Source organism: Triturus cristatus, chromosome 7 (genome assembly GCF_964204655.1).
Source record: "Triturus cristatus chromosome 7, aTriCri1.1, whole genome shotgun sequence".
Lineage (NCBI taxonomy): Eukaryota > Metazoa > Chordata > Amphibia > Caudata > Salamandridae > Triturus > Triturus cristatus.
The window spans coordinates 1780167427-1780181253 of NC_140590.1; positions in this window are offsets into that span (position 1 = coordinate 1780167427).

Consider the following 13827-nt stretch of genomic DNA (forward strand, 5'->3'; position numbering starts at 1 on the left):
AACTTACTCCAGTTAAAGGACAACCAGTGTTTAGTACTGTCACACATGAAGACACGAAGAAGTCATTGGGAAGCATCGGAAATACAAATATTTGGTCCTTCTTTGATTACAAGGAACTTACTACTAATATGAGGCAAGCAAGCGATGAAGAATATGGAAGTATTCTGAAAGATATCAGACATGGACTACTCACAGAAGTTGGCAAAAAAGCATTACAGAGTCGGCTGCTACATAATTTATTTCCAAAGGAAGAAATAGTTGCAGAGAAAATATACAAGAACATTGCAGAAAACAAAAGTGTCATCTGCTTAATGCCAACTCTACGTGAATGCTCAATATTTAATGAGGAGCTTTTGAAATTGGAAAAGGAAGAGATCAGGAAATTGGAAGCAGTGGACAAAATTGAGGATGGAAGAATTACTGTCACAGTAACAGGCAAACTGAAAAATAAATTGGACTCACTAGAGAAGAACATCTCCAAAACAGCTGGATTAGAAAAAAATCTATATGTTTGCATGAACTGTAGAGTATTTTTAAGAAGAAATTTGGATGTTGAAAAAGGTTTAGTTAATGGAGCTATGGGAAGAGTTGTGGGTTTTATTAATTATCAGAAAAAAGATGGAATTGAATGTTTAAAAATAAAATTTGATCAGATAGAAGAAGTTAAAGATATTTGTCGTTGTACAGTTCGTTTCATGCTTGTGAAAGACTTATATGTACGTAGGAAGCAGTTTCCGTTTTCTCTAGCATATGCTGTAACTATTCACAAGTCTCAAGGATTGACTGTAGATTGTGCATTTGTGAACATTGGTTCAACTGTGTTCAAAGAAGGTATGGCATATGTTGCTTTGTCACGAGTGAAAACATTATCAGGTTTATTCATGATAGACTTTGATGATTCAAAAGTTAGTGCTGATACAAACTGTGTAAAGGAGTATAATAGATTAAGAAGAAGCTATGCTCCTCATTTAGGTCAGTATCCTGTGTTGGAGAAACGTGTAGTTTCTCGTAAAAGAAAAAATGAGAATATCTGTAATGAAGATGTAGAGAAGAGGAAAAAAAAGAGGAGTGATGTAATTGCAAGCAAAAAGAAAAAGGAAAATGAAGAACAGGTTGTAGGATGTCATTTTGAAAATAGCTCTGGTGTCAACTGCTACGCAAATGTAGTGCTGAATGTTGCATTTTATCTGGAAAGTTTGCAAGAGCAGATAATAGTAAATCAGGGAAAAAGATTCTGTTCTGAGCTGAGTCTCCTTTTTCAAAAGCTGAGTAATGATAAAACTCAAATAGAAAGTGCTACTGAAATTAGAAAACTTTTAGATATATGTTCAGGACGAACACAGTTTTCTCAAAATGTACAGCAAGATGCACAGGAATTCTTGATGTATTTTCTTCAGGTACTGGAAGAAGAAGGGGTTCCCATTGAAAATGTATTTGGTCTCTCTTATAAATGGGAACATAGTTGTGAAAACTGTTATAATATATGTGGCTCTAATGTTGATAATGAAAGGTTTATTTATTTGACATTGCCAGAGAGTAAAACAGTCACTTTTGCAAAATTAGTTAAAGATGCTAATCATAGCATGAAATGCGGTGAGTGTAAATCTGACATGTTTTCAACATTAATTTTAAACGAATACGGACAGTATGTAATTTTAATGATGCAACGATGTAGAGCTGATGGTTCAAAATTGGATACTTTAATAAAGAAGTTTACAGGACAGCAATTATCAATTTCAGGAAAAACTTTTGTAACTGTTGCAATAATTTTCCATGATGGACCTACTGTTACTTCTGGACATTACACAGTTCATCTTAAATGTGAAAAAGGCTGGACACTGTGTAATGATTCCCAATTGATTTTCAAACAACGTTTGCCTTTTGATTTAGCAAATTCCTATCTAATCTTCCTGAAACCTAAATTTTAGAGAAACTTGGCAAGATCTGGACAAAATAATTTTACCATTTTACTGGATTACCATTGGAAATTTCTAAAAAAAAGATTTTTTAAATTATCATTTGGCCTAATGGAAAGATAACCAATTGTAATGTTGACTTTTTTAATTTTTAATGAAACTTTCAAAAACCAATAATTTAGAGATAATCGGTAACATCTGCACAATTTAAATTTTGGAATGTTATTGGAGTGCCATTGGAAATTTTTTCAAAAATGATTTTAAAAATTACTATTTGGCCATGCGGAAAAGTAACCAATTCTATTCTGGACTTATTAAATTATTAAAAAAAAATTCTTGAACCAAAATGTTACAGAGAATCGGTGAGATCTGGACAAATTAAACTTTAGAATTTTATTGGATTACCGTTGGAAATTTAATCCAAAAAATGTTTTAAAATTACTATTTGGCCTAAAGGAAATGGAATCAGATGTATTGTGGAGTTATTTGAGATATAATATTGTGATTATACTTCTGAAACAAAAATATCAGACGGTATTTTAAAGAAATAAGTATTGTTTTTTGATGATATTTTTTTAGAATATTATGCATTTCTGTAATGTTAAGTTTAAGTGAGAAGAGATTCTGGGCTTTTTTAATACAATCTTTGAGATTGTTATTTATTTTTTTGCCCGCTGTTAAATGATGAATGCAATTGCTTTCACAATTTAAAGTGAAATGCAATATATTCTGAAAACAGCAAAAATAAGGCAAAAATATTTTTTTAAAAATATGTAAATACGAGTACTGTATTTTAAAATGTTTAAAAAATATTAATACTTTTTTCTTTTTTTTCAGATTGATATAGAAAATTTTCGAAAACTAGAACCATTTTTAAAGCAATTTTTTTTTAAAAAAACAAATGAATAAATATTTTTTGAGTGGGTATGGTAAGTCAATAATAATAATTGTAGTGTTTCAAAGTCCTTGTAATGTGATTATTGATTTTTAGTGTTTTTTAAAAAAAAAATTACGCGCACCGTACGCGTACGGTAAAAAAAAAAAAAGTTTTTAAAAACATCTATAAAAAAAAGATGAAAGATAAGGTTGGCTCTTAAAAGAGCCGTTGTGTTCATGCAGGGAGAGAGGAAAGAAAGAATGGGAAAATTAGTCTCTGTGACAAGTGTGCTGATCTATTTTGAGGTCCACTAGGGAAACACTGGTCTCCCTATGACAAATTAGATCATGACAAGAGGCACATCGAATATCAACCCTCAGAAATCGAGGGTTAATTTCCAGAGGGCCAGCAAAAGGAGATGCTCCCCCCACAGATGAAGGGCTCACCTGACCTGCAGAAGAAGGAGTCAGCCCTGCAGATGATGGTCCAGGCTGAGCTGCTGTGGATGTGCTTGGTTGACTTTCTGAAGGGTTACCTCCAAAAAGTCGAGCATGTGTCCTTCTGTGTACATCCCTGAGGTGCCTCATCATGGTATGATTCCCAAAGGAATACTTCCTGTCAGGATTACCTCTTGAAAGTACACGCTTACACAGCTTACAAGTTACTAAGGGTGCATTTACCTTTTGCTGGCCTTCAGGAAAAGTAAAATAATCCCATACATAAGAGGTCTTTTGTTTCCTCGCTCTCTGCCTCAAGGTAGAGCTGCTAGTGCTAGCCTCACTCTCAGAAGAGCTCTGCTGGTCTGCCATCGTATCACAAAGACAACCCAGCTCCTTCTCCTAAGGGATCACAAGCAGAAATGAGGGGAATGGGTGTGGTGTAGGAGAGTTCTAGAACTGAAAGTAGTTTCAACCAATCAAAAGTTGTGTTTCATGATCACATGACCTACCGTACGCTTACGGTACGCTTACGGTACACTTACGGCAAAAGTGCGCATGCGCGTAAAAAAGACACGCGCTTGCGCGCATGCGCATAACAGTCACTACCCGACACTTCCGCGTAACGTGCGCGTATAGCGTACACGCGTACGCGTCCCACGCGGAGTACGCGCGGCTACGCAAATTGCGTAACTATACGCAAACAGCGTAGATAAATTACGGGCGTTGCGTAAACCGTACGCTTACCGTAAGCTTACGGTACGCGTACTAAAAAAAAAATTAAAAAAAAAGGAAAAAATGTATTGCTAATAAATTTTACCTGTTTATTTTATAAAATATTTTTAAAAAAACATATTATAGAATTTTAAAAATTTAACCACAGTCTTAAAAAAAGGATAGAAAATTTAAAAAAAAAATATGTAAAAAAAATAGAAAAAAACCTTGCAAATTCACTGAAAAAACCATAGGTTTCACACACGTTATAGTTAGGAATTTGCATTTAAAAAACCTTGCTAATTCAATGAAAAAACCATAGGTTTCACACATGTTATAGTTAGGAATTAGCATTTAAAAAACCTTAGAAATTCAACGAAAAAACCAAAGGTTTCACACACGTTATAGTTAGCTGGACATTTTACTCGTAAAAAACCATCGAAATTCCCCCGTTATAGTTAGTTAAGCTAACTATAACTCGCGCGCCCGCAATGCACTGCTGATGACATCACATATTACATCACTCATGACATGGTCAGTGACATCACTCATGACATCACTGATGACATCTCAAATGACATGTGCAAGTGCAAGTGCCTCCCAACTTTTACTTATTTCTCGTCTGTATTGTTTTTCCACTTGAACAAATAGTTGTTTCAATGTAACATTTGATTCACTTTGTTTGTCCGTATTTGCTTGTTGTGTCGCTGCCACCTGACTGCCTCCTTGAAACATTGTTGCAACTGTTTGTGCATGTTTGATTTTTCGCGCTTCCATTGTTGCCCTCCGATGTTTACTTTGATTACCGGTAGCTGGTAAGCGGATTGTATGGGTTCATAGAGTTTTTGTTTTTGAATATGGGCTTCAGAATTTTAAGAATAGCAAGTTAGATAAGGTTCCACCTTTCGGTGGTGAAGACCGGTAGAATGCTACACGCTCTCCGCGTGATACTGGTCTCCCGTATACTCCCACCTTCAAGTCGCTTCGATTGAGGTTAAAAGTGCCGCATATCAATCGCAGATTGCTCGAAAACTCACCCGGTGGGGAGACTCCTGTGCAGGCGGCGCTCTCTGCCCCGTCCTTCAGCGCTCGACCCAGTGGGTTTCAGCCTTTCTCTCGGCTTGTCCTCAATCGGGCGCTTCCGGCTGAATTCAGTTTTCTCACAATGTGGTTTGGAAGCCGGATCGCTCAGCAGCAGGTGCAGGCGTTGGGCCAAACCAACGGCCAGACATCAATTTTAAAACAAGGGACGCCGCACTCTGGAACGATTTCAAGTTAATATAATTTATTAATAGAGCCCAGTCTGTCACACCGACGCCTTTCGGCCGGAATGGCCTTTCTCATGGTAGGTGGCACTGCTTTCAGCAGCTGTTATATATCATTTCCTGTCCACTATACATTCCCATAGACTGCTGGGATTTGTAGTTTTTGTCAATATTTCAAAACAGATCACCTCGTGACAGATTCAATGTATAAACAGTAGACACATTGTTATTGCTCTCAACAGATACAGGTATCTATTACAAGTCGTCACAAAATAAACTTTCTGGACATTACGGTGTATATTGAAGATGGACAAATTCAAACAATACTGTATAGAAAAAAGACCGCCACAAACAGTATCCATCATGCAGAGAGTTTTCACCCAAAACCATTACTCAATAACATTCCTTATGGTGAATTCATCAGAATGCGAAGGAATTATTCCAAAAATGAGGATGCTGTAAAAGAAATTCATAAAAGTGCAGACAGACTAAAGCAACGAGGATACAGAGAAAGAGATCTCAATAAAAGTATCAAGAAAGTGAAGGAAATGACAAGAACGGATATCCTCATTAAAAAATCCAAAACATTGGATCAACCATTGACCACTAATGAAAGCAATAAATCGGAAGCTCCTAGATTAATCCTGACTTTCAGCAAAGAAGCTCACAAAATAAGAAAGAGCGTCCAGAAGTACTGGCCACTGCTACAACAAGATCAGGATCTGGCAAAAATCATTGGCACAAATCCGCAAATAACTTGCAGAAAGGCACCCTCGATTAAAGATGTGATAGTTCAGAGCCATTTCCAATCAACAGAGAAAGCAAAAAATTGGCTAGAGAAACAACAAGATGGTTTTAAAAGATGCAATAGTTGCAAGGCCTGCAAGATCGGGGCAAATAAGAAAACTATAAGAGACCCCGAAGGAAGGATGATTAACATTAATCAAAGGATAACCTGTAAAACTACATATGTTGTCTATGCCATTCAATGTGACTGTGGTATGATGTACATAGGTAGTACCATCTGTATGTTGAAAAAACTTATCTTCGAACATATTAGTGCAGTGAAAAAAAAGATCAAACTTATGCAACCGCAAAACATCTACTCACATGCCAAGAAGGAAATTGGCGAAATATGTCCTTTTTTGGCATTGATACAGTTGAGATCAATGAAAGGATGGGTGATCGGAAAAAAAGACTTAGACAATTGGAATTCATATACATTATTAGACTCCGAACCAAAAATCCGAAAGGGATGAACGTCAATGAAGAACTGTACGTTCATTTATAGAAATACAATGAGCTCATAGGCTGCTTTGTAAAATTGAAGAATTCTTTTTGGTCAACACATTGAAAATCACCAATCAGTCAACATTAATGACTTGTCAGAAGCTGTCACCATCTGCTTTTTGGAACATTTGTTGCTAGTTATGTGGTACTATTTGCCAAATCAAAAATGGAACATACCAGACTTGATAACTTTTGGGTACTATACCCCATATAATAATTTTAGGCCCACATGTTTACACATATATAATGATTGGTTCATTAGGTATTATACATGAATATCAACAGAACGATCTGTGAAAAAATATACTAAACTATACTGATCTTTATTTCATACCAAAACCTTTTTGGATTATGTGTAATTTATTTCAATCCATTTACTATAAAGGATACCGGTATGTAATGACAGCAATAACAATGTGTCTACTGTTTATAAATTGAATCTGTCACGAGGTGATCTGTTTTGAAATATTGACAAAAACTACAAATACCAGCAGTCTATGGGAATGTATAATGGACAGGAAATTATATATAACAGCTGCTGAAAGTAGTGCCACCTACCGTGAGAAAGGCCATTCCGGCTGAAACGCGTCGGTGTGACAGACTGGGCTCTGTTAATAAATTATATTAACTTGAAATCGTTCCAGAGTGCGGTGTCCCTTGTTTAAAAATTGATGTCTGTCCGTTGGTTTGGCCCAACGCCGGCACCCACTGCTGAGCGATCCGGCTTCTAAACCACATATATATATATATATATATATATACTCGTGTTACAGCACTTCAGAAGCGGAGAAATCAAACTTGCTCAGCACTATGGCCTACTAGAGGATAATAAGGTACTTTACTTCATGCACAAAGCCGAGCCCACTGGAGGGTGTAAAAGGACTCTCATCCTGACTACAAGTCCCAGATTGCATTTACGGACCTACGTCATTAATTAGTCCCACTGAGGATATTTAAATGAGCAGGCTGTGAGAGTCATCTGCGAAGAGCATGCTGAAACTCCATGATTAAGAGGCAGAAGCCTCGAAACGCGTCGGAGCAAAATGTTACAGAAATGCTGCAGCTTGTTTTCCTTTTAATAAACCAGCAGGTGCTTTTGAAGTCGAGTGCGCTTCCATTGCAGTGGGCATCCTCTTTTTGACATATATATATATATATTATATATATATATATATATATATATATATATATATATATATATATATATATATCACCTACTGGCAGTCGCCAGTAGGTAGTTATAGTTAGGACCTATTTTCCATAGGAAATCCGCAACATTCTATTTGGAATAACGTTGGTGCCGATTGACGAATCTTCGTAAAATTTTCCAAACTTTTGGTCAGCTTCGGTCCGCTTCTATCCTGAAAATTTCACGGTAATTCGTCAAGCGGAGGCCGAGAAAAAGGGGGGTCCCAAAACGCGTTTTCCCCATGCATTTCCCATAGGACCTGTTGACGCAGCTACAGCCCGAACTGCTGAACTGAATTACACCAAATTTGGCAAAGAGGTAGTCCTCAGTTCAGACTCGTGCCTTTTGCTTAAATGGTGTAAATCCGTTCAGTAGTTCCTGAGAAAATTAGAGTTAAAAAGATAGATATATCTGGGCGGAGCCTAACCACACATCTCATCGTGAGATCTGATTGGCTGTCAGTACTTCATCCAAGAAGTGTTGGCAGCCATCTTGGGACCAATATACATGATAGCACCTCATTAAAAAGCATTGCAGTTGATAGAAGGTTTTAAGACTTTAGTTACATTACAAATCATTTGTTGATGGTACCATACTCATTTTAGGAATTGTGGTGTGTTCTAAGGTGATTTTACCATGTGAAAAAGTCTTCTGCTGTGATATCATGAATCATGTTTGAGAAAAAACTATTTTCTCATGCTTTTCCCACAGAGGTTTGGAAGGTGATCTGTAAGCTAAACTGAGAGCATATTTTCTGTAGATTCACATTATCTTTCTCAGTCATGTGAGAATGAAGTCTGACATTCTCAGTAAAACATGTACATCCAACAAGGGCAGAGACTGTCAGTTGATTCCTTTGTGTTCTACTGCAGCTTCCCAGAGTGTTCTAACGAACAACTAGAGCTTATTACAAAGTATGGCACACCTGAAGCCATCTTGATTGGAATAAAGTGGTAACACTTAAAACATTTAATTTACACAGGAACAAAATGAGGGGGAAATTATGATTAGTGCTGCAGAAAGAAAAATTAGGACACATTTTGACTTCTCAAATCCTCTTCTATTTCATAAAAAAATTCTGACATGCAGACTGAAACATGCACTTTGAATACCAGCAGCAGACTTCCCTGGTGAGCAGTAGCTTTACTACAGTGATCTAATAAGCAACTAGAGTGCTAACATTCTGAATTTATGGCAACTGTGTGACACATCTGAATGCCTTCTTGATGGAATCAAAGTAAAAAACTGAAAGTATTTCCTACTGAGGAGACTGTAGTAAATGAGGAAATTAGGAAACTTCATAAAAAATAAGTCTCCCAAAATGGCCACTAGAGACAAAAGAGCCCAAATGTAGCACAAATATCACCCAGATGTAGCCCAAGTATAGCCCAATGACAGAATGTCCCAGAGTGTTCTTAAGAACAACTAGAGCGCTTACTGTCATACTTATGACAAAAGTATGGCACACCTGTAGCCATCTTGATTGGAATAAACTGGTAACACTTAAAACATTTAATTTAAAAAGGAACACAATGAGGGGGTTCATTTTGCCAGAGAAATTAGGATTAGTGCTGAAGAAAGAAAAATTAGGGCACATTTTGAGTGACTTCTCAAATCCTCTTCTATTTCTTAAAAAAATTCTGATATGCAGACTGAAACATGCACCTTTAATACCAGCAGCAGACTTCAGTGGTGAGCAGTAGCTTTACTACAGTGATCTAATGAGCAACTAGAGTGCGAACATTCAGAATTTATGGCAAATGTGTGACATATCTGAATACCTTCTTGATGGAATCAAAGTAAAAAACTGAAAGCATTTCCTACTGAGGAGACTGCAGTAAATGAGGAAAATAGGAAACTTCATAACAAATAAATCTCCCAAGATGGCCACCAGAGACAAAAGAACCCAAATGCAGCACAAATATCACCCAGATGTAGCCCACATGTAGCCCAATGACAGAAGTGTGCAAAACACTTATTTTTTGAGTATTTGCAGTTTTATATAGTGCAGACTTGTCAGGTATTGGAGTGCTTTATATGAACATTGGTTACATCACACAAGATCAAATTCAATTTGGTTGTAGACATGGGGAGATTAAGTGATTTGACCAGAATCACAGAATTTTGAGCTGAAGCAGAAACTCCAACCTGGTTCCCCAGTTGCAAAGTCTGCAGCTCTGGAAGTAACACCACATCCTCTCCCCTAGGTGCAACATGTAATCAAGTGGTCAACTGGATAAAAAAACATAAAGATTACAAATAATTTAAAAGTTCTTTGTCACTATTTGAAAACTCAGAAAGTATGTCCTCGTTTTAGTTTTTTAGAGCACTAACCATAATTTTGATGCAAATAAGACCCTCTCATATATGTAATTTCTAAAGGAAATGCTCTAGGTATTACAGTTTTGATTACATCAAGATGACGTCAGGCGTTCCACACTTTTGTAATAAATATAGAATGTTAGCAGTCTAGTTGTTCATTGGGATACTGTTGAGAGGCAGAGGCCAGGGGCACGGACTCTGAAAATTGAAGGTAGGTAGGAGAGTGCAGAGGCAACAATTTGACCACACTGGGCAGGCAGGAAAGGCAGTGGCAGCACAACAGACTATGGAGGGCAGTGGAAATGGGGGCAGGGGCAACAAACCAACAATACAGGACTGGCAAGAGAGGCTTTGGCAATATAATAAACCATTGTGGGCAGAAGGAAGAGGCAGTGGTAGTACAACCATACATGCCAACAGACCCGTTTCAGCCAGGAAACGTCCAATGTTTTTTAACTCAAATGGGCTTTATTTGATCTGTCTCCTGTCTACAATCTCCTATTTTTTAATGTAATTCAAAGGGGAAAATCAATACCCCAGTTTTTTTTCAAAATCTCCCTCTTACCAAGTTCAAAATGTTTGCAAGTATGGTACATTGGATCATGGTATGCAGGAGGAATTGGGGTAGGGACATGGACTCGGATAACAGAGGACAGGAGGGGCATGGAGAGGTGCACCAAACTGACCCTACAGGGCAGGCATCAGGGTTTTCAGCAGCACAATACACGACACAGGGCATGCGGGACGGGAGTGCAGCACAACAATCCATAGAAAGCAATAGGGAGGGGACAGGACCATGCACATGGACAACTGAGAACAGAGGGGAAAGAGGCAATGGTAGCTAGCTGACCATAATGGACAGACAGGAGAGAAAGCTGCAGCATAACAGACCATAAAGGGCAGGAGGGACGGATCAGGGGCATTACAATGCAACAGACAAGCCAGGAGGGAGGGAATAGGGGTCTGCACATGGAAACAGAGGGCTGGGGGCAAGGGGGCAGGGCAGGAGCAGCAAGATGACCATGGAGGTCAGGCAGGATGGGCGCTAAAAACAAGACACACCATGGAGATCAACAGTGAGACTATGATGGCATACACACAGACCATGGAGGGAAGGTGGGAGGGGGTCAGGGGCAGCTAGCTGACCACACAGGGAAGGTGGGAGGGGCCATGGCAGCACAGAAGACCATGCATGGCAAGCTGGAGGGTTAGTGACAGCACAATGGCTATGATGGGCAAGAAGGAGGGTGCAGGGGCATGCACAAAGGACCATGGAGGATAGAAGGGAGGGTTAGGACCTGGGCACAGACAAGAGAGTTCAGGGGAAGGGGCCTCACAACAGACTGCGCGGGGCAGGCAGTAGGAGCAGTTGCAGCACAACAGACCAGGGAGGGCAGTAGGGTGTGGCAGTAAAATGGACCATGGAGGACAGGAGGAAGGGGATAGGGGCATGGCATGTGGACAGGCAGGGTGGAGGTGGCAGGGACAGGTTACAGTCATCTGACAATGCTAGGCAGGTGGAAGGGGAGTGGCAGCTCAACAGAACACTCAGAGTAGATAGGAGTGGCAGGTCCATGGAACATGGTGGGCAAAAAGGATGGAGCAGGGGCATGCACAAAGACATCGGAGGGCAGGGGGAAGGAGAATAGGGGCAGCAAGCTAAGCACAGAGGCTAAGCAGGAGGTCAATGATGGGCATAGAATTGGGCAATGGAGGGCAGGAGGAGTGGACTGGTACATCATGCTAAATGGAGGGCAATGGCAGCACATCAGACCATGCATGGCAGGAGGGAGGAGGCTAGTCCATGGATTCAGACAACAGAGGATAGGGAGGAGGTGGATGGGGCAGCAAGCTAACTGTTCAGAGAAGGTGGGTATTAGGAACTTTATTGTTTTTAAAATGTGTGTCTGTGCAAGCTACTTAAAATATGAACAATAATGCAGCATAATCTCACTTTTATTCAGGAAGAAGAGGACGTTTGTGACTGTGACTCCGGGCTTACTTGGCAGAAACACACACTGACCCTCCACCCCATCGCAAAATGTAATGCCCGTGAAAAGGGTAGGTGGACGCAGTGCTATATACAACATAGTCCTGAGAGCACGATTGAAAATGAAAACTAGATATAGTATATGGTATAAACTATGCACCAAAAAGTGTGATATAAGATGAACCGGGCGTGAAATATAATATGCAATACATTGTGCGCAATGACAGATTCATTGGAGAGCGCGAGATAGCACAGGCACTAGCGTGTGCTATGCGATATGCGCCTTGGAGTGTAATATGCACAGGGCAGTGTTGTGTAACCTAACTAGTCTCTAAAGTTGTAATATAAAATATGTACTGGGGAGTGTAACGTTGCATATGCACTGTGTCAAAGATATGGATCCCAGATTGTAATATATATGGCATAGCGCTGTGCGTTATAACACAGTCATCGAGGAAGGCATGTTTGATGGGGCAATATAACCCGTGCGAAGGCAAGTGTGGCATGACATATTCACGGGGTGGTGTTACAGTGCACATGGGATAGAGAGTGTCATAGCATACGCACTAGCTGGTGGAATACAACACAGAGGTGTGTGGCACTTGGCGGGCGCTGGTGGGTGTAGCATTGGGCTCAGCCAGGAGCACGCTGTGACTCTCAAGTGAGGTTCATCTCCTTTCCAGAGAGTAAAATAAAAAGTATTACACATCCGGCGGTGGATGTGTGTTTTATTAACCGTGAGGAGGGTTTCTTGCATAGTTTGGTCGAATTTTTGTCGAATCCCCTTTGAATGGCTTGGTGTGTGTGTGTATTAAATGTGCCCGTCAATAGCTACCCATGTTTGTATAAATAAACAACAAGGGTGTCTACTTGGAGAGTACCCACCGGCGGGGGCGCCAGGATGAGGCACGGTAGGGCGTCAGACACGTCAGAGCTTCACTAGCAGTGTAAATACATTCCACGTGGATTCATTGTATGCATAGTCACCTTTTAATGAATATCACGCAAATCGTCATGGTGATAGGTACATACGGTTTGTCCAGCATGTCCTAGGTGTTTCTATAAATATATTTTTTAAAAAAATAATAAAAAACAAAGGCCAGCCCCGGGGGATGGGGTCCCAGGGGCCATAAGTGGCCTGAGGAGGGGGGCAACGCAGCCCCCCTCCTAAAGAATAAAAAAAAAAAAAAAATGACCCAGGCGTTGGGGTCCCCGGGGCCGATTAAGGCCTTGGGAGGGCCACATTTATCTTTTTCAACAAACAAAATTAGGGTGCAGGCCCTGGGGGATGGGGTCCGCAGGGCCAAAAACTTAGAAAAAGAAGGGGGGCCACACAGCCCTCCTTCTTAAAAAAATAAAATAAATAAAAGACCGGCATCGCGCCGGAGGCCACGCCCCCTCCTTGCAGCACTCTGCAAACGTGCCCCCTGGCCAGTTGTAAGTTGGGGAATTAATTCCCCTTTAATACTGAGGGTCCCTGAGGGCCAACTAGCCCAACAGGTATCTCCAGTATGCGCCAGGGAGCTGCGTTGCAGACAGGTGTTCTGAGGCCACGCCTCTTTTTACACCTCTATGCAACGCAGCTCTGTGGCGCTTACTGGAGATACCTGTTGGGCTAGTTGGCCCTCAGGGACCCTCAGTATTAAAGGGGAATTAATTCCCCAACTTACAACTGGCCAGGGGGCGCGTATACACAGTGGTGAAGGGAGGGGACGGGGCCTGAGGTGACGTGTGCAAACACGCCCTGTGGCGCATTTTAAGTTGGGGAAATAATTCCCTTTCAATCCTGAGGGACCCCGGGGGCCAACTAGCCCACCAGGTGCTTCC